At 37.5% G+C, this 12,027-nt stretch overlaps 1 pseudogene; it reads right to left on the reverse strand.

Annotated features, from left to right (window-relative positions):
- Positions 1–12,027, reverse strand: part of LOC113100231 (small conductance calcium-activated potassium channel protein 2-like) — a 39,624-nt pseudogene that overhangs the window by 13,381 nt on the left and 14,216 nt on the right.

The raw sequence follows: 12,027 nt of genomic DNA on the forward strand, positions 1-12,027 counted from the left end.
CCGCAATGTTTGCACTCCTTGGATTCTCAAACTTTATCCTAAACCATAAAGAGACCCAAGAAAGAGCAGCTTATTACGGAGCGCGTCAGATTGCAGTTCTTTGTGACCTTCATTAACGTGCCAGATGCACAGTGTGTCAGTCTTGCACCACTCATTTAGATAACGCCACTCTGGCCCATGAGTGCCGGTCCTACAGACCCAGCTGATGATTAAAGCAGGGTGTTGGTGGCACAGCAGGTGGTGCATAGGATGCTGCACACAGGCTTGAGTTACAGCTGGCACCACCCACACAACCGCCCACGCCCTCCTCCCATTCTGCGCACGCAAACCACGGACACTCTCTCCCCGTCCCCAAAGCCACCGTGTGCAACCTTGGTCGTGACGTGCCATAATCATCATCATCATCATCGCCCCGTCAACAGTGCATTTGCTTTTCGCAACCCAGCACCAGAGGACAAACAGACATCCAACAACAAGATGCCTTCCTTATTTTCTGTGTGGCCTCGATATGCGTAGGACATCTAAAACGTACCTTGGCCTGACGATGGCCTGTAGATAATTTCAGGCAATTCGCTATTCTAGAACTAATGCATGATAAGAACGGCCCCAATCAGGGGAAATCGATCCTAGTCATCCTCATTATGCAAAACGTCATGCATTCAGCGTTAAAGGACACACCGGAGCCATTAGTAAGGACTGAGCCAACTGGGAAGCTTCAGACTTTGTCTGCGAAGGCGGTTTCCTGTCTTCATGGGTTTGGAACTGGGCCAGGCGCTCTTTAAACAAAGGACATTGAACAGAATCAGGGGGAACGAATTAAAGTATAAGATAGATAACCACAGGCCCTGGCTGTATCGACGCTCACATATAGTCTTAATGAAGGCATGCAAACACATATACAACCATAAAAACACCAGAACACACACTAATGGTTTTACGCAGAACCGGGAACGATTTGAGCATTAATCTGCTGTGTCATGTGTGTGAGCAGTAGCCTGTGGTTTATGTGTCCTGACTGAACATTAGCTATGTGCCTATAAAAAGACCCAGGACATTGTGTGACGTTACAATCAGCGTTATTAGATGTGATGCATCACGTAAACCGCAGCCCGACGGCATCTGATTCCAATTTGGGGCAAGAGTGAAATCAGAAGCTTGAATACATTGTCACGATCATTATCAACTTTGCATAATGAATCAAGGTAAAAGAGAGGTGAGGAAAAACAGTTTTTTTATGTAGAAGGTATGATGCTGCTAGGGTGTTGTTCTGCATTGCTGCTACAACATTAAGGTGGTTACTTAGTAGTTTGTTTTAGCAAACATCATCATAGATGCAGAACAAAATGAGAGGAAATTAGATAAATGTATTTTGCTAAATTTTATCAAGCTTTATCATTTTTTAGATTTAGCTTATTATGCCGAAAGTACATCTTTCAATAATGAATATTTGTCTTTATGAGCATGCTTGATTTAGCTAATTATAAAAGAGCAGCGCGAGACAAAACAAACAGAAGGCATTCGATACTCTAATCTAAATGCATGAAACGTGTCTCCTCCGGGTCAATCACGACCAAAGCTTAACAGGACAAATAAATCTTATCGCTGAAAAATGATTGAATGTTTGTTTTAAAGCTAGCATTAAACCGGACACAATGCTAATGTCATAGAGCAGATGGCAAGTGGGACAGAGTGATGAATAAACTTCAAATGAGGAGAGAAAAGAGAGAAAGGAAAAGAGAGCCCAACAGAAAGGCGGTGAAACTCGTCCCCTGACACCTTCATGAATAGTGAAAGAGGAGTAAAGGACGATAGGATGTGCTCTCCACATCCGTCATGGTTTCCAGTTGCTTTAGCGATGCTCCTTATTCAATATTAGCTTACACGGCACACAATTACAGCGTCAGCCGTGGACTTCAAAGCTGCTTCGCTGCTTTGATACAGTTGCTTTGAGAGATACACACTACCTGAATTCAGCTCAGTTTAATAACACCATTTCCTTATGTCTTGCTGAAGATAATTTTAACCTTTTGGTAGAGCACTTATTGAAAACTGTTTTCTATTAGACTCAATAATTGCACATAAGAAGTGCGCTGGTGTGCATGCATGACTAAAATAAAATAAGTGCTGTGTAAATAAGTTCAGACCACTCATTTTCATACAGACATAGTTGATATCTGGTAATGTGCACTACCACAGTTTTAGATTGACTAACTGTAATGCTGTATAAGATTTCCATTCAAACTGAGAGTGTAAATCTAGGTTATGGGTTGCTATTTCATATCAAAATGCAAAACATACATTTAATTCACTGACATGCTTCACTCGGCAGTGCTAAAGCTGGCAGCACATATGCTAATCTACCAGCAATCCACTAAAATAAAAGCTTGCTGATGTAAGGTTTGAAAATGATGCAAAATGTATAAAAAAAATATTTTTTAAAACATTATAATTTTTATACTATAAAAAAACAATGTTTTATTTAATACTCATTTTTAAATATAATAGTATGATCACATTTTATTATTTTTATAAAAAAAAAATTAAGTGCAATGATATTATTACTATTATTAATCTACTTTGATAGTTATATTTAATGGGTCACACTATGTGCAGTATGAGACCAAACCAAACCTCCAGGTGCTCTCATGAGAACCAGACCGAAAAAATTATGTGCACCCCTGATATAAAAAATTACAATAATACAAAATATTAGAGTTTTTACTGTATTTTTGATCAAATAAATGTAATGTTCCTGAAGTGTTGTGCACTTGATACACTAATGTGCTTTACAAACATAAAATACAGTTGTATATGATTTAGAAGTTTAATGCACAACTTATTCTCATTAAAAGACAAAGATAGCTAGAAGAAGAAAAAATCTAATAGGTGGGAAAAAAAATCCTTGTAAAGAAGTCAGTTCAGAATTATATATTTTTTACCATTAATGGGCAACTCAAGCATTTAGTGGAGGCTCATAATACAAGGTTTGAACTGTTTCCTTTAATGTTTTACATTGTATTGCTGAGAAAAGAGTGTTTTGTCTGTGGTAAAGACTCATGGTAAAGTGCTTTATAACCCAACAATAATAGCCACAATTTCCAGCTAGTATCTCTGAAAATAAAACATATTGAAGAAACCACAAACCCACAGGGTTTCAGCTGAAATGAGGTGGGTTTATAACCATTTTGCCTTTTGGGTTTCCCAAATAATCAGTCACTGGAAAAGAGTGACATTTACAGGGCACTTGCGTCCTCTTTTAGATGGCCCATAAATATCAAAAGTGAGGCTGATGGGGGAAAGAGCAAGTGTCCTCACTTGTGCTTTACTGAGGGCTGAATTAACTCTGTAATGGAAGAACAGAGCATCAAACCAACAAATGATACTACATATCTCAGATCACCAAAACAAATTTGGTACAAACGGATTAACCAAACAAATACCCTGGACTACAGGTGTCAAACAATTCAGAGCTCAAACCGTTCTCACTGAAAAACAGACACACACACATAAAGTGTGTGAGAAGTCCTGACGGGTCTCCAGAGGTCTGACTTACTGGTGAATGGCTTGAAGGAACTTGCGTTGATGTTTCCTGACTCTGGCGTGGTCCATCTTCCTCACCAGCTTGGTGTTTTTATAAATGAGCCACGTCTCCCTGAGAACATTAGCAGCTGTGTTTTTCACCTGTGGGAGAGTTAGCATTGTAGCATTCAGCGCTCGGTCCTGCCGAGGCGTCCTGGGCCCCGATGTCTGAACGTGGCTTACTCGGTTTGCATAATAAGTTTCAGGACAGCCTAAACTTTGGATATCTACTGAAATAGTCGGCTTGCTATCAATCAAATCTAAGATATATGTTGTTTTCTTAACTGGAAATGTGATTTAGCTGCGCTTTTCAATGCGATAAAGTAAATAGGACAGGGGCTCAGAGACGGGCGCTCCAAAAATGTAAAAAAAATTACAATGAAAGTTTGATCAAAACATAGCAGATGCATGGGAACAGTGTTGGGGAAACCTGTTTGAAAGTTGGGTTCTGGAAGTAAAAATCCCATTTATTTTCTCGATAGAGCAACTGATTTTTATTAATAAGTTATAAACTTTAAAGACAAAGACCTACAATGAGCTACGCGGTTGTTAATCGATGATATATGCTTCTTCTGAAGCCATCGGCCTAAATTATTCAACTTGCTTTTATAATAGTGTTCTTCAATGTAAAAAAACTACATTACCCATAATTCTGCAAAGAATTCCACCAATAAGAGAATCGTGACAAATATAACTTATACAGTGCCATTGTAAAGTTTGGGATCAGTAAGATTTTTAATGTCCTAAATGGAGTCTCTCTCCAAGAGCTTATAATATTTTAGCAATTTATAATATTATTTCCTATTTTAATATCCTCTAAAATGTAATTTATTCCTGTGATGCAATGCTGAATTTTCAGCATCATTACTCTAGCCTTCAGTGTCCCATGATCCTTCAGAAATCATTCTGATACACTCATTTATTATCTGTGTTGAAACTGTTGCGCTGCTTAATATTTTTTTGGAACCTGTTATACTTTTTTTATTAGATTTTTATATGAATAAAAAGTTAAACCGGTTAAAAAGTAAAAAAAAAAATATTTTAACAAAGATTAGAATCTTCTAACAATCTTTACTATCACTTATCCATTTAATACATAATTACTGAATTAAAGTATTAATTTGTTTGTTTGTTTTTAAAAAGGAAGAATACATTTGAATAGGAGTTTATGTTGTACCACAAAATTACTATTTTGATTAAGCACTTTTCTATTTATTTATTTTTATTTTTTAATAAAAGACTCCTGGAAAAATGTCACAGGCCACAGAAAAATATTAAGAAGCACAACTGTTTCCAGCAATGATTATAAGTCAGCATATTAGAATGATTTCTGAAGTAAAATGAAGACTGGTGTCTAATACACAGTCTAATACCTTTGTAAGTTTTGTAAGTTTTGCTTCAGATCAGTTTGTAATGTTACTAGCTGGTTTGGTTCATGGCTCACAATCTTTATCTTTAATAAAGACTTTTATAAAGTCTCTATGGGAAAACAGAATGGCAAATATACTTCCAGAACCAAGGCTGGAGAAAAAAAAATGTTCAGACACTATTGCACTATATAGAGTTTGGTGTTAGCTTGTTGCATAGTGTTAGCATTAATCCTATGTTAGCATACTCGGCTAATCATAAAATAATGTACTTTGTTTATGTGACAAAGCTTATCTGGCTAACCAAGTAAGCCATGCTTGAAGTATGAAAGCCTATGTTTTGACATTTCCAGCCTGTTTCTCATATTTCTGACAATGACATAACTGTTTTTAACATCATTATAAGTAATCTTCCTCTCAAAAAGCACAATTTTCTGTATTTTGAAAATCGGGTTTCAAAATACTGTTTTGTAAGCAGCATGTCACCTTAATACATTCAAACAGTTTGTTTATATTTAATAAATGCAACTTATTTTCCACTTTGCATAAGCTGGATATTATACTCACAGGTTTGCAGGGATTAAGAAGGCACAAGGATCAGACTTACCCTTTTTGTCAGCTGGGTGTCCATCATAAAGTTATGTACATGTTTTTCGGCTTTGGTTAATTCCAGTTTTTTTGCGACCACAGCGACCACCAAAGCAGTGCATCCGGCTCCCTGATGAAACAAACAGCCGCCTTCAGCTTTCAGTCTAAAACAAACCCTAAATTACGCCGAGATGCGCCACTTACCATGATGCCGGTGAGGAGACAGACTCCTTTCCCACAGTATGTATTGGGGACCATATCCCCATATCCAATGGTTAGAAAAGTTATTGAAATCAACCACATGGCTCCAAGGAAATTGCTGGTTACATCCATGTTGTCGTGGTATCTGGTAAGGGTAAAATCACATTAGAAAAACAACTACAATTACTTTAGGCCCACCTATGAATGATTTAATTGTAAGTTAATCAATCAGCCATGAAAACTGCTAATTTGTCTCACATTATACATTCAAGTAGTGCTTGCTCCACCACAGCAGTTGGACATGTGCTTGTAGCTGTAAGCTAATACTTCATTGGCTAATTGAGGGATCTAGCGGAGTTGGGACACAATTGACTCGGTTTCCAAACCTTTTAACTGCTGTTTAAAAGGTTACGCAGCTCTCCAGGTCTGCAACGTGAGAGATTTGATACTAGGGTTTAACTGCTTGAGACAATGGCACAGTATCTTTCTTTTCCGAAATGACGCATTTTTGATACTTAGAGATCAGTTTCTAGAAAATGTGAATATTTTACTTCTCTACAGTTGCATATAATTGGAAACACATATATACAATATCTAACTGTATCTGTTACTGCTGTAATGAGAGTGCACCCAACAATAGGAATTGTGTATCGAGTTTATCATCTAAATTAAATCACCTAGTAAAGTGTGAATTACCACAAAATACATTTATGAATTTAAAATTGTATAATTAAAATAATATTAAAATAATATTATTTATAATAAAATGTATTATAATAAATATAGTATAATAATACTGTATAATTACATTTTCTAAAAAAACTTTTAGTAAGTAGTATTAAATAGTATTAAGTAGTAATGTATAATGTTAAACTGTATAATGTCAAAAAGATTATATATATACACACACACAGTGGGTACAGAAAGTATTCAGACCCCCTTAAATATTTCACTCGTTATATTGCATCCATGTGCTAAAATCATTTAAGTTCATTTGTTTTCCTTATTAATGTGCACACAGCACCCCATATTGACAGAAAACACAGAATTGTTGACATTTTTGCACATTTATTAAAAAAGAAAAACTTAAATATCACATGCTCCTAAGTATTCAGTATTGTTGTATTGCTGTGACACTCATATATTTAACTCAGGTGCTGTCCATTTCTTCTGATCATCCTTGAGATGGTTCTACACCTTCATTTGAGTCCAGCTGTGTTTGATTATACTGAGTGGACTTGATTAGGAAAGCCTCACACCTGTCCATATAAGATATTACAGAGCTTGTCAGAACAAATGAGAATCATGAGCTCAAAGGAACTGCCTGAAGAGCTCAGAGACAGAATTGTGGCAAGGCACAGATCTGGCCAAGGTTACAAAAACATTTCTGCTGCACTTAAGGTGCTGAGACCAAGATATAACTTTTTGGCCTTAATTCTAAGCGTATGTGTGGAGAAAACCAGGCACTGCTCATCAACGGTCCAGTACAGTCCCAACAGTGAAGCATGGTGGTGGCAGTGGGGGTGTTTTTCAGCTGCAGGGACAGGACGACTGGTTGCAATCGAGGGAAAGATGAATGCGGCCAAGTACAGGGATATCCTGGACGAAAACCTTCTCCAGAGTGCTCAAGACCTCAGACTGGGCCGTAGGTTACTCTACGTAGGGTAGGAACTCTGTGACTGTTCTTGAATGGTCCAGCCAGAGCCCTGACTTAAACCCAGTTGAGCATCTCTGGAGAGACCTGAAAATGGCTGTCCACCAATGTTTACCATCCAACCTGACAGAACTGGAGAGGATCTGCAAGGAGGAATGGCTAAGGATCCCCAAATCCCCAAAAGACTCATGGCTGTATTAGATCAAAAGGGTGCTTCAACTAAATACTGCGCAAAGGGTCTGAATACTTAGGACCATGTGATATTTCAGCTTTCTTGTTTAATAAATGTGCAAAAATGTCAACAATTCTGTGCTTTTCTGTCAATATGGGGTGCTGTGTGTACATTGAGAAAAAAATAAAATAAATGATATATTTATAAATATATATATATTAGGGATGTCAAATTTCGATTATTTCCATGATCGATCGTCGTTTAAATTAACGATCAATTAATCGATTAATCGTTAACCATAATACTGCAAAATGCGTCTATTGCAGGCACGCAGTCAGCGGTATGACAGGATGTGCAAAAGCCACACACACACACACAAAACGCTTTCTCACTTGAATTAAAGAGGTTTTAGTCTGAATAAAATGATGCTAGTAGCAGGATTATAAAATGAATAGATGCGATTATTATCATTTGATAAAATGAAGAGAGCGCGCCATACTTTTGAGGTCATTTTACTTTGTTGACAGTTTCCAATCCCGCACGGAGAACAGTGCATGCGTGCAGACGAGGATGAGCGAGCGCTGCTTTGGCTAGATTTATTTGGAGGTTATTGCTCATGTCTCATTTGGCACAAATCGAAATGTTTCCATATTCGCAATGTATTTGAATGTTAAACTATTATTTATAATGTAAACTAGGCTTGTAGCTACTTAACACGCATTCGCATATAGACGGAAAAGATGATCCTCTTCATATGAGCAAAAACGTCCTTGGCATAACAGCAGAGTGGACCGGTATACTACGGTCTATTTAAACTGACCAGTGTAACCTTTTAATGTTTAGTTGACATTTTATTTTGATAATGAACAGACTGCGATGTAAGTTTGAATCGCTAGAATATACGTGTGCAGCAGGCTCCAGCGCGATCGAAACAGCTGAGACATTAAAAATATATATATTTCCGCAAAAGTGTTTACTTTCATTTGTGCACACTCACAATAAAAACAGAAGATTTGTGCTCTTGTAAAATAAAGCAAACAAACAGAATGCGTTGTCATCCTTTTTTTTTTTTTTGTGAATTTATGGTGCGCCCACACTTCTGTTTTAAATCCGTTAATCTTAATTATTTAAGTCGGATATATTTCGCATAGCCCATTAAAAAAAAAAAAAAACTAATTGTTATTTTTATGTTGGGCCTATTACTTAGTAGGCTATACATTTTCCTTAAAGCATCCCATTTTGTCCCAGGGCTTAGAACCTGTGCCCTAGTCAGGTCCATGCAGAAACTTGTGAACGATGCTCGGCGTCACCGTTTAGTGACAGCAGTGAATGCTCCAGGAATGTGTCGGTCACAGCGCCTATTAATCGCCGTTTTGAATCCAGCAATTATTTATTTAGAAATTATAAGATCTGATTATGACAAGTGTGGTATAAAAGTTTTGTTTATTAGAGGAATGATAGGTTAACTGGAAATGTTAGATCGCGACCATGCTTTTGGACCCCATAGTCTTCATTTACGCGGCTTTGTTCTGGTTTGCCGGTTGGTCACGAATTTCCACAAATTCAGTATATTTAGGCATTGTTTCTTTTCCTAAATCTTCATAGTCTAACCCTCTAATTTCCCAGGTTTATTTTATTATCTTTCGCTTTTAATAACTGTTTTCGCATCTCTTACTGTGGTAAACATGGGAAGGGAAATTAAAGATTTCATGAATTAAGAATTCGTTCGATTTATTAATTTGTTCCCTTATTTCACTTAAATCATGGGTTATTTAGGGAACAAAATTAATGAAACATGGACAATTGCCACATTAATAATTCGTAGGAATGAATTAACAAGTTGTAGTAATGAATAGACTACCTGTCCTGTCACTGTGTCCCGCAGCCCTGCAAAGCGCACGATATAAAACAGTTATCTGATGAAATGATTAGTAACTACATTTCTATTGCATTTAATGTTGAAGAACTTTTATGTTGTTTCTATTTTAATGTACTTTAAAGTTTAAATCCCATTAAAAGCTTAATTTGTACAATGTGAATGAATGATGATGCTTTAATATATCGTCACCGTCACTCACAGCCGCTCGCACGTGTTGAGTGCGCATGAGCCACACGCAGCCCAACATTGAATCGGTTAACCGACCATCGACAGCCTTAATCGATTGCATCTCTTATCGACAATTAATCGATCATCGATTAATCGTTGACATCCCTAATATATATATATATATATATATATATATATATATGTGTGTGTGTGTGTGTGTACACACACATACCGTATTTTCCTGACTGTAAGTCGCACTTTTTTTCATAGTTTGGCTGGTCCTTCGACTTATAGTCAGGTGCAACTTATTTTTCAAAATTAATTTGACATGAACCGAGAAAAATGAACCAAGAGAAATGAACCAAGAGAAAACATTACTGTCTACAGCCACGAGAGGGCGCTCTATGCTGCTCAGTGGTCCTGTAGCCTACACTGAAGACATAGAGCGCCCTCTCGTGGCTGTAGACGGTAATGTTTTCTCTTGATGCTTGTTTCTAAATAAATGCTACTTATAGTCCAGTGCGACTTATATATGTTTTTTTCCTCATCATGACATATTTTTGGACTGATGTGACACACTCAGGTGTGACTTATAGTCCGAAAAATACGGTAGTAACTGTGAATTACCAAAATAACATTACTACTTCTGTGTAATTATAGGTATATACAGTATGAATAGTGTAGTTATATTCATACAATTTTAAGTGTGTCTCAAAGACCTCCTAGAAATCTCTCCATCAAACCAAACTTCCATAATCTACTGTCAGAGCAGAAAGCGGGCTACCTTTCGCACGCCCTCACAGTCCAGGCGGCGATGATCCACAGAGAAATGGTGAACACCAGCAGCACTGTCCCGGGACAGATAGTCATGAGGGTCTTCATGACAAAGCGTGTGTTGAAGTTGATCTTGTTGAGGGCGCCGATACTGCGTGACGACGCATCGGTGAAGAGTTTGCTGTGGAGCAGCATGACGCGAGCAATGAGGTACAGACGGAGAAACATGGGAATGGACAGGATAATATCCACGTCAGCATCTGTCTTGGACGGTGCATAGGAAAAGGCGAGCCGCGCCGTCCACGTGAAGGTGTAGTTGCCCGGGATGGGGTGTATGGCGCACACCAAGATCTCCAGACAGATGAAGAAGATGCGCTCGTAGGTCATGGCTATCCTCCAGTCGTCTGCAGCGTTGTCCACCATGAACAGCTATCAGGAGGAGAGAAAAGATGAAGAAATTAAGCTATAGAAGCAGGGCAAAAAAGACCATTTCATCAATAAATAAATAAAATAAATAAAATGAATAATTATTTGTTAATGAAATGTAAAGAAGAAAATAGGAATAGAGTAATACGCTAATCGATAGCTAATTGTACAATAAATATATAATTAAATATAAAGATGTATTTAAATAATACGTTCTTTTCTTAAATAATATTTCTTCACCTTAAGGGGACACTCCACCCCAAAATTAAGATTTTGTCATTAATCACTTACCCCCATGTCGTTCAAACCCGTAAAAGCTCTGTTCGTCTTCTGAACACAATTTAAGATCTTTTGGATAAAAACTGGGAGGCTTGAGACTGTCTCATAGACTGCCACATAAATAACAGTGTCAAGGTCCAGAAAAGGTATGAAAGACATCGTCAGAACAGTCCATCTGCCATCAGTAATTCAACCGAGACGTTTTGAAGTGACGAGAATACTGCTTGCGAATAAAACAAAAATAACGACTTTATTCAACAATTCCTTGCTCTTCTGTGTCAGCCATAAGGATGCGTTGTTTCTACGTGTATTTATGCTTTCGTTTGAAAGAAAGCATATCCTTGTATATCCTTGTTGAATAAAGTTTTTTTTTTTTTTTTTTATTCGAATACAAACAGTATTCCCGTCGCTTCATTATGTTACGATTAAAACTAATGGCAGATGGACTATTCTGATGACGTCTTTCTGGCCTTTGAGAGTGTTACTTATTTGGCAGTCTATGGGACAGTCACACTCACAAGCCTCCCAGTTTTAATCCAAAATATTTTAAATTGTGTTCCGAAGACAAACAAAGCTTTTACAAAGCCCCCCTCCCCCCACCAAGAGAATTTCTTCAGTTCACTAACTGTAATTTCAACCTCGGCCTGTCAGCTTCTGCCACAGAGCACTGCTCTCTGACTTCTCTCATGTGCCAGATACAGCCAGGTTTCTCTCCAGTTGACCAGAGGGCTTTGGAGCTGCATTGCTTTTTCTTTTTCTTTTTTTTCCTCTCTATTTTTGCTACATAGAAAATCTCCCTCTTTCCCCTTCTCCCTGATCCCATAAATATTTCCGCCCATTATGGATCTGGTTTGCTTCATAAAAGCACAACACTTTTTCAGTGCCCTAGTTTACCCTTTCAATTTCTCAGCAGGTATTTAAAATCATTTTTAATTAATAT

The sequence above is a fragment of the Carassius auratus genome, unplaced genomic scaffold, assembly GCF_003368295.1.
Source record: "Carassius auratus strain Wakin unplaced genomic scaffold, ASM336829v1 scaf_tig00217199, whole genome shotgun sequence".
In the NCBI taxonomy this organism is placed as follows: Eukaryota; Metazoa; Chordata; class Actinopteri; order Cypriniformes; family Cyprinidae; genus Carassius; species Carassius auratus.